Here is a 16,037-nt window from a genome sequence, read left to right as displayed (position 1 = left end):
GATCATTAGGCCCCCAGAACACCCCCTTCCACACGGATCACGTCTTTACACCGGCCAGGTTCAAGGAATACTCAGCCACTCACACATTAGTGTAAACAAGTCTACAAGTCTAATTGTGCCAGCACAGCACTAATTGAAGGGGGGAAATTGGGTGTGGAAAAAAAAATGACAGGTAGCTCCCCCTATACTTAATTTCCAAGAAGCCACCAGGGAGCACCCCAGTGGAGACCCTCTGCTAACAGGACCAACAGAATTCTCTCACCCCTCCCCAAAATGCCAACACTCCTTTGTTGCCACTTAAACCAATTTGGGGGTAATTCTGCAGGCAATTGTCTTCCGATTTACAACACAGCTCTGTGATTGCATCCAGGCTGATGGTTCAGGCCATAATTGTATGGTAATCACTTCTGTTTATGATCGATGCGGAAATCACTATTGTTTTCCAGCAGGCTTGTTAAATCCAAGAAGTGCAGGGGTGGGGAGGGAGGGTTTACTTCTGAGTTGGAGCCCGGGGAAGATGAAATGAAGTGGAGCAGTCCAATGCAGGGGAAGGTGGTTCAAAGACACCCTCGTCTCAGAAGCCCAGGCAGAGATAGGCAGAAGGCCCAGGAAGGTAACAGGGGAACATGCGGGGAGCCCCTGCTGACCAGTTTGAGAACTGATCTGAGACTTAGATCTACACAGAGATGTCCAGAGGGACCCCACAGTCATACAGTAAGAGGTGAAGATGGGGATCCACTGGGGGACTCTTTGTTCCATCCATCCCCATGCCTGCATTTATGAGCCCTACAGAGAGGCTGAGGACAATGCAGATGCCCGGTAGCAGGTGGGCTAATGGCTACCCTCAGCTGAGAACCTCTCACCTTCTCTATCCTAGGCCTACATGCTTTCTTCTTACACTTGCCCTGAGATCGCCTACCTGCTGTCTGAAACAAGGTGGCAGATGGCACCTGGGGGCCCAGGTGGCAGGAACAGGGCAGTGTTGTGAGCTGAGCTGCTGTTTGGGGGAAGAAGGGGAGCTGCCCACCTGGTGGGTAGAAACCTGAACCTCCCAGAGGCCACAGAGAATAGACCTGGGCCGGATGGGGGTTGGGGTAGGGGGCAACGCCTTCTAAGGCTGTGGTAGACACCTTGGGGGCACAGAAGGATGGAATCAAGCTAGGCTGGAGGCCAACAACCCTGCAGGGCATGAGCAGGCTCCAGCTGTCAAGTACAGCTCCAGCAAACCTGGATGTTGCAGGCTGAGCTTGGCTGCAAGGCATGTGGTTTTATAAATGCACACCCTTCCTCGCAAGCAAGAATGGATGAGACCATGGGACCCTGGGCTGTAAACTGGGATAGGGAGGCACGCTAGGTTCCAAAGCCATCAAGCCTTCTCTGAGGGGTCTTCCTTACCCACTAGACCCCCACGGCACCAACCATCATCATTCTGAATACCCCTAGACCTGGTTCTAGGTGTGGCCCTAGTTCAAGTTAACTTTGGGTAACAGCAGCAGGCTGCTTCTCCTTGGCTCAGAAGTGAACCTCACGAAGTTCCTAGGTGGAAAGAAGCAGGCTTTCACCAGCTGCCCTACCAGTGGCAGCCTGGCTCAAGGCCATCCTGGTCTCATTCTGTGGCTTTCCTCACAGCCCAAGTGCTAGGCTCTACTTCTGTGTCCTGGATCGTCATAACAAAGGCAGCTGGGCCCCTGAGATCATGAACAATAAATCTGAGTTTGTGTATGGGCGGTATATGGGCAAACCTGAGCATGTTGGGCATAAGTGCTCTACCAGTGAGCTATATCCCAGCTCTTATTTACTTTCACTTAAATTTATTGCGAGCAACTATTTCAGCCCATTCTTGGAGAGGGCCATCCCCAAAGCCCTTCAGACTCTCTTGGGGTTCAGACCCTGAGTTTGCCCCCACTTAAGTCTTTCCCCAGCCACCCCATCTATCCTGTACCATGCTGAGCCTCTGTGTGTGTGTGTGTGTGTGTGTGTGTGTGTGTACGTGTGCATGTTTCTGGCTGCCTTTCAGAGCACAGCAGGGCATGGCCGAGCATTCCAGAAAACCCCAGAAGTAGAATGAACATTCTTCATTGAACTTCTAAGCTCCATCGTAAGCAAAAAGGCTACTTCTTCCCCAGAGACTTTGTTTTCTGAAGTATGTCAAGCCATAGTTACTTAACATTCAAAACAAAATCAGTTTAAAAACAAGAATTGAAGCTACAATTAAGTTTTCTAAATGGAGAGGCAAAACCCAAGGTGTGTGTGGGGGAAGCAATGTATCTTTTTTTTGTTTTGTTTTCTTTGGAGGTTGGGGTGCAGTTGTGTGTGAAAGGAGCATGTGCTTGGCTGTGTGTAAATGGTGTGTGTGTGTGTGTGTGCACATGTGTGTGTTGCATGGGCCATGTTGGCTACAATGTCATGAGTATCACCTTTTGGGGTCATTCTCCCCTGAGTACAGTGGCTCCTAACCAAGTCCCAGACCCCAGTGAAAATTCTGTTGTCTGGATTTCCAGTTCTTGGAGGCACTTCTGGGGAGAGGTGCCAGGGCTTGCAAGGGTCTGCTGCTGGTGTAGAAGACTCAGTATGTGAAGAGAGAGAGCTAGAGAGCTATACGCAGCTCTACCTAACATTCCACACTCCCTGGCTCCACATGCCCCATTAGTCCATGAGAGTACTTCCTTTGCTGTTGAGAGACGGCAACATGGACAGGAAAGTTCCTTCTGAACTCTGAAGAGCTCTAGAAACATCTACTATGACAACTCATCACTGAAGGTTTGGAGGTAGCCAATGACCTCTGACCTCAACCTGCAATCTGAAGCTTGAGTCAGGTGTAAGATAAGGTCACATGGATGTTGTCTCTCCTTGTGTCCTGAGACTCTGAACTACTGTGGAGACCCTCTACCTCAGGCCTACCCAGATGGCCATGACCAGAGGGACCTGACTTTGAGGGCTCAGAGAACAGCCTTCCCAGGGTCCTTTAATTCTGGTGCTAAGCAGGAAGAGGAACTGACAGGCGTTTTTCAGATGGGGAAAATGGAGGCCCTGAGAGGTTAGCTCCTTCTGCTGGATGCCCAGGCGCTCTGCTAAGTATCTCTGCTCAGGTGTCTCTGCTGACATGCACAGTATCTTCTTGCTGCTGGAGACAGAAAGGAAACTGTGGACGCCAAGACACAGCTGGAGAAGCCACAGGGTACCTTTTCCTAAGGCTTCCTGAGAGGATCACAGTGCAGTCAGATTCCAAGGATGAGGTGGGCTACCTCAGCCTTTCTATTCCTGGCGGCCTGCTAGCTTCCTAGGCTCCCTGATACTGTTCTGAATGCTGCTGCTGGGGAACAGTACCCTTAGAAATACTCCACTGGAGCGGCAGGCCTGCCTTGAGGCTCAGGGCTTGTTACCGCAGGGAAAGGGGCAGCCGGGGCTCATCCCTCTAGTCCAACACCATGGTATCCACTAACATCTACACACTGATTCCTTTGTGCCAGGCACACTGGCTAGTCACATACAAGTGTGTACAACCCACAAGAACACCACCCCATAGGCTCATCTAACAATGATTCAACACGGAGAGGTCCTTAACTTGTCTATATGGACACACACAGTCACACACACACACACACACACACACACACACACACACACGGAAACCCATGTAACACTTGCAAACAACCCATCTTTTATATCTCTTCTCTGGCACACGCCCCTTGCAACAGGCCTATCCACTTTACCCCAGATATATATATAGATATATCTATATATCTATATATATATGCTGCCCTGCGCAGCACGTGCCTTCCAGTCCCACTGGGGGACTTGAAACTCTCAAGAGGGCAAAGGCCCCACCCAGAACCTCTTCTTTGTTCATTCACACATTCAAAAACATATTTGCTTGCATTTCACCCACCCAGATGCTGAACACACAAACGTGAACTTGAAGTTCATGGTTCCTGCACAAACCCAGGGGTTACTGAACGCTAGTAGCAGGCAGAGTGCCTGGTGGTGGGGTCACAGGTCTGTATCAGCATAAGCACGACAGAACGGGCATGCATCCAGGGTCCCCAGAAGAACGTGGGAGACGCGATGGTGGGTTACACTTTACTGGGGGGGTGGGGCGCAGCTGAGGGCAGGCTGTCACCGTTCTCAAGCTCCAGGTCATCTGAATGGGGGGGGACAGCAAAGTTTCAGATAACAGGACCCAGAACCAGGGGGGGTGTTGAGGAAAGCTGGCCTGAGCAGGCCTCTATAGGGGCTGGGTTCCAACTAGGTCAGAGTTCGTGGGGGCACTCCTGTAGGTGGGAGACCCCCCAAACTGGGAAGAAGCCCCCCGAGAAGCTCTAGGGGTTGCCACTGGAGAAGAGGGGTTTTACCTAGGTCACTGAAGACCTTTCTGGACAGAGCCCAGCACAAAAAGCTGAGGGGATTACCAGCCCCTGATCAGCTTGGCCCTGGTTGAGTCTTGATTCGAGGTCAGGTGGGTGGGCAGGAGGGACCCTACAGTGGTGTTTCCTCTGTACCCGAAGCCGTCTGCCAGCTGCCCACTGGGCCGTTGGGTGTTAGCAGGACCGGGAAGGAGACAGGTCCTATGCTGTGCCCAAAAGGGAGGCAAGTGGAAGGGCCCTTGCTCCTTCCTACATCCTGATGACCTCTGGGAGCCTCTTCTGCCCCTAGGTACCTCCCCGGTCACTAGGGTGGTCATGGGTGCGTGCAGCCCCGTGGGTTGAGCAGGGGTTTTATGTGTCGGTGCTGACTTCTGCAGGGGCATCCCTGGGACTGTCTGCGAACACTGGAGAATGACGGCTGGGAAATAAAGAGCACACATGCCCAAACTGTCCTCAACTCCCTGCCGTGAAGCCACAAACCTTTCGTATGCAAACACCAAGGAAGCCCTGAGCTCAGGGTGAAGGCCTGGGGGACCCCCCGGCAAGCAAGGCACCCAGGTTTCTCAGGTTAAATGGAAGGTTGGGAATGCCACATGGGAATTCAGGCACTGTTCATGGTGGTGCTAACCAAAGCAATCATCTCAGAGTGGGACAGCAGAGGGTGTGTGGCTAGGCGGTGAGTGCAGCGTGCGGCTAAGAAGCCTCCTGTGGGGACCAGGATGACGTACCCCAAGAGGAGCAGGCCCTGTACAAATACAGAGACCTGTTACAAAGCTGGAAGGACAGCCAATGGTTCCTCAGGACTGACCAGGTTCCCACTCAAAAAAGCCCACCCTCTTTAGTGGTACAGAGTAACAAGAGTCGCCTCCACGCGGCTTGGCTTACAGACCTTCTGCTGCCTAGATATCCAGGGGCTTCCAGATCTTGACGGGCCACAAACAGATCTCAGATGGATGCTGGTGTGCAAAGCGCCAGAGGACCTTAGGAGCCCAAGGTACAGACTCCCAGCTCAGGCCTCAGGAAGGAAATGAAAGTGGCTGCCAGCACTTACGTACTTCCTCCACAGCTGGGACGTGAGCTGGGGCTTCCCAGGCCGAGCCAGTCAACAGTGTCAGTCAGCCCTGTGGCTTTACACCAGGACGTGAGACGACCAGAATACTGTCACTCTCTCCCACACCATTTCAGCCTGTCCAGGAATGGTGGCCATTCAGAAGGAAGGGATGGGCACTTCTACAAGGCACAGGCAAGACTCTGCTCGCAGAATACAACAGGAAACTGAGTTCCAGAGAAGGCTGTGTGGGCAAGGCAGGTCGAGAAAGAACTCCATTTTCAGGTGTGGGAACAGCTGATTTGAGTCATGCTGTCATTTACTGGGCAGCTACTATATTCCAGACACAGAGCTAAGTGGTCCACAGCCCCATGACCCCTCTGCAACCTGCCAGGCAGGCTGCACAGCTGTTTTATTGATCAGAAAATAAGCTTGATGTTAAGTGACTTACCCAAAGTCACCCAGGAAACTACAGATGTGGGTTTCATAATTACTTTTCAACATGGCTTGGGAATACCCTGGGTGACCCTGTTCTAAAAGACTTGTGCTCGGCAGGGTGGTGGGGCAGGCCGGCTCTATCTTGTGAGTATGAGGCTCCCTGCAGACCCTACCTCCCACAGACCTCATAGACATCTTCAAGAGCCTTCGGTGACTCATAGGCATCACAGTGCCCAAAAGAACTTCCTGCCTTTCTGAGTTGTGGCCACACCATTTAGTATGGTGCCTACCAAGAACTTCATATAGTGAGACTGAGGAACTGGAAACTCAAAAATTATCTAATTTTAACAAGTACATTTAAATAAGTACATGTGCTGGGCATGGTGGCTCAAGCCTGAGGCCAGCCTGGGCTAGAAAGTAAGATACTGTCTCAGAAAAATAATACCCAAATAAACAACAACAATACAACAAACCACAATTAAATAAGCACAGTTAGCTACTGATAACTACGTGGAGTTGTGTAATAAATCTTGGCAGGCAAGGACCCCAAGAAAGCCAAAGACTCCTCACATTGTATACCACATAGTTATCTTGGCACCCCGAGCTCAGGTCAAGGACCCAAGTATATGCGCCTATGTGCTCTGTACACAGTGAGTCTACTCATTTTCTTTTGTTTTGTTTTTAGACAGGGCCTTGTACCTAGACTAACATCAAACTCATGGCAATCCCCTTGCCTCTGCAGGGTTTCAGACCTCTCATTTATTGCCCTGACGACCATTTCTGTTATCACCAGCCTGTGCCCTGGGCTGGTCATGTAACACATTTACGAGGCACCCAGCATTGACATCCCTCACGCATAACTTGTCTCCCCTGGCAGTCAAGCAAGGTGACACCCCGTGGGGATGTGATCACAGGCTGGCATGTCTAACCTTTTGACACTCTGACACAACACTGTCATTAGAAAGCTTTCACTTGAAAACTGTATAATCGAATCGCACACTCAAAAGAAAAAATTAACCAAAATCTCTCGGAATGTTTCCAGTAAGTAGAGTTTTGAGTTGGGCTGTATTCCACTGCTCTTCTCAGCTGCCCGTGCTGCATGCCGCTGTGTGTGCTGGGGGCCAGAGGTAGCTTCCTGGGTGGTGGCATTTGAGCTGGGCCTAGACCCAGCAGAGCTGAGGAGATGAAAGAGGATTCCAGCTCTGGCCTGATCTTTGCAGGGTAGGTGTCAAGTGTTACTCTGTATCCCGGGGATCCGGGATCCGGCCCTTTACTTACTATGTGTCAATTACCAATACACAGAAGCCAACTGCAGCAGCTCAGCTTGTGAGGCGAGGCCATGGGTTCAACTTCCAGCATTGGAAGAGAAGAAAAAGGAATGAAGGAGTGTGTGGGGGGGAGAGGGGGGAGAGAGGAAGAGAAGGAACAAGGAAGGAATTAAAGGAAGGAAAGGGAGGGAAAAGGAAGAAAGGGAGGTAGAAAGAAAGAAAACCAGGCAGGCCCTAGGGGCTGCTTCCTTCCTCTTTGAAAGATGCCCCTCCCATTTTTCAAAATCCTCCCAAGGATAAGTAGGGATGGAAGCCGAAGTTACAGAATGTTCTCTGTACACTGTGATTCCACTAATCAGATGACAGGCACTGGAGACAGACGAGGTCCTATAAATCATGAGGTGTCTCAGGCTCTGACCCTAGGGATCACTGCCTGGGCCACAAAGGGTGTGCAAAGCCCTGGGAGTGCTCTCCTTTACCTATCCCCTGCAGTCCCAACCACCAGGAAATGCTCTCACTGCATTAGAACTTCCCAGACCTGCCTGGAACCCACAGGGGGCTGGCGGCATGTCTACAAACAGGACCTATATTCTCTCCCCCTACACCCCCAGAGTGCAGAGAGCTGCCTGGAGAGATCTGGACAAGTTCCAGCAAGTTCCCAAAGCTCTGTGGGAGGCAGAGTGCTGCTTTTGACCCCCCCCCCTTCCCCCCATGACAACTGCAAAACAGGAGCCCCGTGACCAGAGAGGGCTTGCTTTCACTTTGTCAGCAGAATCAAGGGCATTCCCACTGCAAGATGTGCTAACCTCCCCTCTTCCAAGCAAACTCTCTTCTGGCCTGCAGCTCAGCAGCACCCTTGCTTCTGGAAACTGCACTTCCAGGGCCCTCTGGCTCCCCACGGCACTGGGAGAACCCCGTGCTCTGGCTGAGAGCTTCAGCAACGAACCACCTAGCCTCCACCAGAGGCTCTGGTCCACCCACCTCTTTTCTCCTCAAGCGCCACACCTCAGGCTACGCTCACCCACATGACATTTACTATCCCACTCACTCACTTCTGGGAAACTTAAGACCGATCCAGTCCCAAAGTCACCATTTCCTCCTCCCTTCCACAGCTCCAGCGCACTGACATGACAGAGCAGTCCTACCAGAACCCTCAGCCCCACCCCCACCCCCACCCCCACCCCAAGGTGATTTGTCAAAGGTCACACACTAATGTGGGCACCACACTACAGATACTATTATTGGAAGGCTGGGCCTGAGGAACTGTGTTATCCTGAACAGCGTCTGAAGTATGTGGGGAGCTCATCCAGCAGAAAGCAATCATGGAGGGGCCCCAGGCTCAGAGGCAGGGCTGTCCTGGAAAAAGCCTCCCACCCCCCACTCCCAGTTCTTCATGCACCAAATACAGGCAGCACTGGCTGTTGCTATAGGCTAGTCCCTCCGGCCCCCCTCAGCCCCCCCACCCCAGGCAGGTCTGTAGAAAACACACAGGATTAGCAGGCTTCCAGATGGCTCTAGAGAAGCCCAGAGTGGGCTTCTGGTAGAAGTCAGGGCCACAGTTGGGCTACTGTGAGAACTGCCTGGGTGACCATGGGCGGATAAGCCCAGTTCCGGGATCCACACCTAACTGCTGACAGGCGGGGCTTGGCTCCACGAATCCCCTCGGAGGGGTCCACATCCAGTGAGACTCTGAAGAAAGGGGGCACTGTGGCAGCCTGTAGGGGTCTTGTTAATAGAGCTGCAACCCGAGAGTGCAAACAAAGCCCCTCTCATCCTTCATATTCCCCTAGATGGATCTGGAAGACTCCCTTAAGGTGTGCAGAAAGCCACCCCTTCAGCTAGTCCAGGGCCTGAGGAGGCAGAAATACCTAGTGCTGGCAGGTGGGAGGCTCAGGACACTGGGACAAGGCTGCCGGCCACCAAGTTTGCCTGACTGGTGCAAGCAAGCAAGCATCAGGACTCAGCTTAGCTGATAGCTTCCAGCTCTCAGTGAGTGACCCATAGAAGACCAGGTAAGGGAGGACCCTTACTCCATCCCAGGTCTGCCCTGCTGTGACCTTGGTCCCTTGTCCCTGGGCAGTGGCTGCTGTCTGTCCTTCCCAGCCTAGAGGTACTGCTCAGGAGTTCCCTGGGAAGCTGGATGTGCTTGGAGGGTGGGGGCCTTGTTTTTCCCTGAGCATGCTCCCCTGGGAGGTGGCTGCTGTTGGAAGGCCCTGGAGAGTTTCCCAGGCAGCTGAGGCTTCTGGGGAGTGCCAGGGCAAGCATAGCCCAGTGGGTATGCTGTGATACCAGGGGTAGTAGGCCCCGGGTGGAGGAGAGCAAGGGGCATGCTGGCCCATTTGCTAGCTGTCCAGACCTCCCTCTCCCTCTGGGACACTTCTTTCCTTCTTTCTCTGGGGCGTCTCCAAGCAGCTGGGCTACTTGCCCAGTGATGAGTCCCTTCCCTTGTGGAGGAGTTGGCCTCTCCTGAGGGACCAAAGCCACATCCAGCAAGGTAAACACCTCCCGGGCTCAGGGTACCTTTCCTTCTCCTTCCAGCTCTGCCAGCTCAGAACCGCCTGTTCCGAGGACTGCCTGATTGATAGATGACTTCACAGAGCCTGACGCCTTGCCGGCACCATGACAGTCCTCAGGGAGGTCTGAGGATGCTCCTGGGACGGCTGCCCATCCGTGCCCCCTGGCTGACCTCTCTTACACAGCAGAGTGCTGTCTACCGGGGGGCTCACACCCTCCAGCAAAATTTAACCCCAGTGTGAATTGGGAGCACTGACTAGCCTACGCCTGCCCCCCACAGGGGCCTCGATGACTCAAAATGTTAAGAACATGGAAAGGTCTATCTAACCAGGCTTGCACTGACTTGTCACAAGGTGGGCTCATCTGAAGTTTTCGAAGTCCCCACCCAGAGCTGTCCACTGGAACTTTCTGCCACTAGAAAGCCGTTTTATAATCCAAGCTGTCCAGTAAAGTGGCCACTCGCCTGTGTGGCTACTGAGCATCTGAAGTGAAGCCAGACCCAATAAGAAAATGACTCGAGCTAGCCCATTTGATATGGCGCCTGTCTGGTGTGCACGAAACACCGAGTTAAGTACTGGTGACAACTCAGACTGGGCTTGGTGACACATGCCTATAGAACACCCAGGAGGAAAACAGAATTAAGCAAATACTACTTTTAGTCTTAAACCAGTTTAAACGTATAAGCAGCCATATGTGGCTAGCACGGCCACCATATCGGATGGTAGTTTTTCCACTGAGCTCAGCAGCCATCCCTCATGAGGGTGACCTAGCAAAGGCCACGCAGGAAGACCTGAGGCAGGACTCTGGTTAACTACTCCCAGGGCTCTCCGTCTGAGCACCTAAGCTCAGCCTAGTGACTCATCTTAGACCTCCTAGGATCTGAGTGCGGCTGGGTGTTCAGTAGGTGCTCAACCCATGCAGACAGAGATCTGGAAGTGCTCTTTGGATCCTGCTGTGGGCTCTGCACATTCATACAATCGCTCAGCAGTCACTGAGTCTCCATCTACTCATTGCCAAGCATTGTGGTGGGCAGTGGGGTGCAAGGGACCCATGGTTCTTGACTTTAAGAAGCTTCATCACAGAGTCAAGGCATTGCTCCAGCAGAAGCCATGCGGGGGTTTCCTCCACTCCCTGCTGGGCTGGGCTGGGCACATTATTTTCCCATAGCTGATATGGGACTTTTTCTGGCGTGCATGGGGCTGTGGGGGGAAGCGCTCATGGCTGAGGGAGGCTGTGCATGGGAGAGCAAGAGCAAGCAGCATTAGGAAGCAGGCCTCAAACTCTGTGCAGGCGGTTGCTTCCGGTACAGACTCAGATTCTCACCAAAGCTTTGCCGTTTGGTGGTTTCTCACTAAGGAAGTTTGGGGTAAAAATAGCCCCGAAGGGACTTGATTCCAGCTACTTACAGGGTAGTCACTGCCTGGTTAAGATATAAAAAAAAAAGGAGGCACAGACTTACTATAAGCCATATAGACCTTAAATCTCAATACACTGCACATCTGGATCCAGAGCCTCTGAAATGGAGAAGTCTCTCTCCACACCATCCAGGTTTCCTGGTGACATGGCCTTGTTCAATCCTTGGCCTGATTTCTGGCTCACTCTCAAGGATAGGCTGTTGAGAAACACTGGTACCAACACTCTGGCATCTGCCTCACAAAACCTCCCTCTCAGAAGAACCACCTGCTATGTCCAGGCCCATTGGCAGTTAAGCCTGATGGTCAAGGGCAGGGCACCGTGGCCTCACTGTAAGATCCGATGCTCTTCTGAAGTCCATCTAAGGAATACCGTCTGCCCTCCTAATCTTACTGCTGCTGGCTTCCAGGCGAACTAGGAACTGGGACTTATCTGTGTCCCGGGCACCAACACTAACGCCATATGCTAGGGACCTCTGGCAGCTGCTTCTCAGCCCCTGCAGTGTTCTGAGAAACCTCTCTGCAAGGTCTTGTAGAAGATCTTCACGGCCTGATGCCAGCCACCCCTACCCACCACAGACAGGTCCCTCCTGGGCCTCTAGTGCAGACTGGTCCTCCTCCGCCTCCTCTACCACCACCACCACCACCACCACCACCACCACCACCACCACCACCACCACCACCACCACCAGCAGCAGCAGCAGCAGCAGCAATCTTTCCAGCAAACACTTGTCAGAAGTCTGCTGTGCACCCATCACTTCTGGGAAGGGAGCTCTACAGCGATGGGAGCCCCTGGCTGTCTTCAGCATCAAGGATTCATTCTGACAAAGGAGTAGCTCTAAGTTAAAATCGCTAGCCACTGCCTCCACCAAAGGCTTCTGGACTAATTCTTATTTTTGTAAAGGGAACCTACCAGGGATGGAGCCTTGTAAAATGTCTGCTGAAGAACCAACACTTCACCTTTAGGACAGAGGCGTGGGGAGCACACTTTCTGGTCCCCCACCTACCCTCTCATCCAGAGGAGGAACCAAGGTCTCCTCTGTGGGTGCACAAAATGGGCCTTGTGCACGCTGAAGCCACTCTCACGGCCAAGCCTCAGGCTGACACCATGCAGCACACGGTGCTACCCACAATGCACCGGCTCTCCTCTGTCACACACACACACACATGCACGCACACTCACCCCCGCTCCCGAAGGGAGCCGGGGCCCGGCCCGCGGGCGCCCCGCGCCAACCCCTCCAGCCCCACACTCACCTAGAAGTTGCACAGTCCGCGGTCCCGCCCTGGCGCCCCGGGAGGCTGGAGCCCGGCCCGCGGCAGCGACCGCAGTGAGCTACTCCGGGCAGGGATCAGCCGGCGCCGAACAAAGGCTGCGAGCAGGCAGCGGGCGCCGCCTGCATCCCCGCTCCGCGCCGGGGCGGCGGCGGCGGCGGCCGCGCGGGGGCCCCCGGGTGGCTCCGGCGCCCGCTCGCTGCGCGCTGCCCGCTCCGAGGGCGCTCCGGCTCTCGCGCTCCCGCTCGCTGCCGCCCGCCACCGCCGCCGCTGTCCGGCTACCGCACCGCACACATCAATTATTCATCGCCCGTCTCCAGCTTCCCGGGCGAAGCCAATCACAGGCGGAGGCTCCGCTAATGGGGCCGCCGCCGCCGAGGAGGCAGCCAGCCGCGCGCCCGGGCGCAAGCGACAGCCCTCCGGGGACGGGGATGGGGACCGGGGGCGCGCGGGGGGCGGGGGCGCACGGGGCGCGCAGGAGAAACTTCCCACGGCCCGCCGCGCTGCGCCGCGCTCCTGGACCCCGCAGGCGTGACCACCCAGCCTGCGTGCCGCCGCGTGGGGCCGGGGGCTCGGGGGAAGCCGGGCGCGCCGCGGCGGGGGTGGGGGGGAGGGGAGGGAGGAGGAGGAGGAGGAGCGCGGGAGGACGATGAAAGGCGAGCGGCCCTGCCTTGGCGTCTCGGGGGAGCCCTCCCCGCCCCGCGAGCCTCGCGCCCGCACCCCCGCCCCTCACAGCCCGCACTCACTCGCGTGCGCAGCCCGCCGGCCCAGCCACTTCACTGCGAGGGAGCGCTAGTGACTGGGGATCGGAGGCAGCTCACATTTCAAACTTGCACGCAGGGGTGGTGCTGGTGCACGCCGCCGCCTGAGCGAACGCACGACCCGACGAGTGGCGCTCCAGCCTCCGGGCGGGGGCGGCGACCGGGCCCCTCTCCCTCCCCCGCCTTCGCAATTAATTGGAAGCAACACTTGTGCGAGTAGGGCTCCTGGAGCGCTGTCGCCCGAGGGGGCCTCCGGGAAGGCGCTGGCGGTGGATGACTTCGGGTGCCTCCCGCCCCCGCCGGAGAATCTTCCCAAGTGGTCATGCTAATGAGGGTCCGCGGCGGGGCCCGGGTGGCCTCTGCCAGGGGAAGGGGCGGGGCAGGCTGGGGACATCCAGTTGCAACCTGGGTTTAAAGGGTTTTCTGAACGGGTTAGTAGGGGCGGAGCAGGTCTGCAGCTTGGCATTTAACTCCCCTGGCACAGGGGTCCCTGTCGCCCCTGGGATTCCCCGAAGGCGGGACTCAGGGTAGGGTGAAACTGGCGCACATAAGCTCTGGCTCCCCGACTTCGGGGAGTTCCTGTGCCGGGCAGCTGGCGGCGGGAGGGAAGCCGGGGGCGGCTGCTGTGCACAGCCCCGCCCCCGCTCCCGGAGCAGCCGCCTTCCTGACACAGCATCCTGTGGCGGCCGCGGCCTCTTCCTTCCAGCCAGTCAGTAGCAAGGGCTCCAGGCTTTCCGCAGACGCTTGCCCCTCCCACTTTGCCCCTCAGGCACCCCTGGAAACTCATTCGCTGCCCCGCCTAAAAGAGGTCAGCTCCCCTTCCTCCTCCGAGGGCTCTACCAACCTAGATCACTCACTAGGGAGAAACTGTTTTATAGCTCCCCCACCCCGTCCCGCCCACTAGCCAGTGAAAGTTGTTTGAATGAGTTCCTAACTGCCCCAATTAAGAAAGTAGGAAAGGCCGGTCACTCACCCCCAAGAAAGGCAGCCAAAAAGCGGCTTTAAATTTTCTGCATTTGGACACTGATCTCGCCAGCATGGGGAGACGCCCTTTGCCTTTGAGGGTCGTTCTTATGGCACAAGCCCCTTCAGTATGAGCTCTCGACTTGCTCCTAAACATTTCTGCTTGACTTGCTGCCTGCCACGGAAGGGGCAAGACAGATCACTTATCTAGATATTATGCTCTTGCTCCTGTTTGACACAGATCGTTAGCAGGCTCTAATCCCACCCACTGCCACTTGAAATATCACTTTCGGGATGGCATTTGGAAATGCAGTTGTCATGGGCTTTTCCCTCCCAGGAGCTGGTGAAATGGATTAATTCCTACTTCATAACTGGCTTTCTTTTCTTTTTTTTTTTTTTTTTTTTGCACAAGAACCAGCTTCTGCCAGTGAGATGAACTGGCATCTCCTTCCTGGAGGGCCAACCTCAGGGCAGTGGGGAGGTGGACTTCTCTCTGCTGTGCACACATTTCAGGTGGGGCTCTCTCGCATCTCCTCCTGTGTTATCATGGCTTCTTTGGGGACATTCATTTGCTCACTGGGATATTTACTGAGACCCTACCCCTCCACACAGCCCCACAGAGATTTGGGGCTCCAAGAAGCTGGGTGAAGACTCTCCCATCGTTTCCACTCCTCAGCATAGCCAGCAGGTAGGGCAGGACACTTTGACCCGCACTGCACAAGCAAGCATGGAAACACACATCCCTAAGACCTACTTTCTTTCTGGTATTAGGCTGACTTAGTCTTAATTAACCAGAATCCAAACACTAAAGCCCCCAAATAAGCAGGACCCTCCTGCCCCCCACCCCTGCCCAAAGTTTTGTACAATGTCAGTTTACAATTCTCAACTGATTCTTAGGGCCTTTTCTGCTACCAGCACTAACTTTAGAAAGGTAACTCCAGGGCAGGAGAGTTGGCTCAGAGGTTAAAGGCATCTACTGCTCTTGCAGAGGACCTGCATTCTGTTCTCAGCACCCACATGGCAGCTCACAATCATCTGTAACTCCAGTTTTCGGGGGCACTGGAGCCCTCTTCTGGCCTCTGAGGGCACCAGGCACACAAGTGGAACGCAGACATGGAAGCAGGCAAAAACACTCATACATAATATATACGGATAGAAATGAAACATACATATTTTAAAGAAAGATCATTCCTGCAGTTGAGTGAGAATTCAGGCTGGAATTGAGCAAAGTTTCCACCTTAGGGACGGGGATGTGGTGGTGATAATCCTCTAGAAACTATGACACAGCCCCCCATTGTTCTGCCTCCAGGTCCTGCCTTCTAGGGACCCACTTCAAAAGCATCAGAGTGGAGTCCAGAGAAGACAATTAATATTGCAAGATTCAGGGTTTTCCAAGGTAACCCAAAGAGTAAATACTCTTCACTGGCATATTTACATAATTAAGAAAACAAATTGTTTTCAAGCACCCATTCATCAGTCCGAACTGGCCCTTTTCACTTGCTAATTTCTAGGCTCTTTGCTCCGGAATCAAGTCCCTCTCGGCCCTCTTAGTTAGCAGGCTCTTTTTAGGATTGCCGGAGTCTACAGAAACGCCGGCACTCCACACACTGTCTTTTGTAGAAGGGCTTTCCCCGACTAGCTCCAAGTTCCAGCCAGCTCCACATCTCTAACTTCCAAAGATTTGCTCAAAAGCCTGGGGCCCACAGCCGCTGCTCCACCCCCGGGCTTGCCTTGATAAGGATCTACAGCAAAGAGGCCGCAGACAAAGGCATCCTGCGACTCTACTCACAGGCGCTCAGCGGCTCTCTGAGTGACCTCGGCAAGTCGTCGTCCCCCCACCCCCCCCCCTCCCGGCCCCGAGGGGAATGACTTGGGAGGAAGAAGAAAGGAAGAAGAAAGAAAGGGCGAGCTGTAGCCCCATGCTGTGGCTCCTTGATGAATGCGGGCCAGGCTCCGGAGGCCTGACGCCCGATCAATAGCGGGTGGCTTTTCTCGCG

The 16,037-nt window shown here is 54.5% G+C and overlaps 1 protein-coding gene across 5 annotated transcripts in view; it reads right to left on the bottom strand.

Moving 5' to 3' along the window:
* Nucleotides 1-16,037, bottom strand: part of Zmiz1 (zinc finger MIZ-type containing 1) — a 158,611-nt gene that overhangs the window by 49,672 nt on the left and 92,902 nt on the right. Inside the window, exon 1 of one of the 5 annotated variants that reach the window (XM_059273884.1) lies at nucleotides 12,299-12,398. The exons of the other annotated variants lie outside the window; for them this stretch is intronic. The gene's annotated coding sequence lies outside the window, so the exon portion shown is untranslated. Of the gene's footprint in view, nucleotides 1-12,298; nucleotides 12,399-16,037 lie in introns of those variants that run through there. 5 annotated transcript variants of the gene reach the window in all.

The sequence above is a fragment of the Peromyscus eremicus genome, chromosome 9, assembly GCF_949786415.1.
Source record: "Peromyscus eremicus chromosome 9, PerEre_H2_v1, whole genome shotgun sequence".
In the NCBI taxonomy this organism is placed as follows: Eukaryota; Metazoa; Chordata; class Mammalia; order Rodentia; family Cricetidae; genus Peromyscus; species Peromyscus eremicus.
Note: the sequence above shows the minus strand (reverse complement) of the source record. Positions and strands in the feature narration are given on the sequence as shown.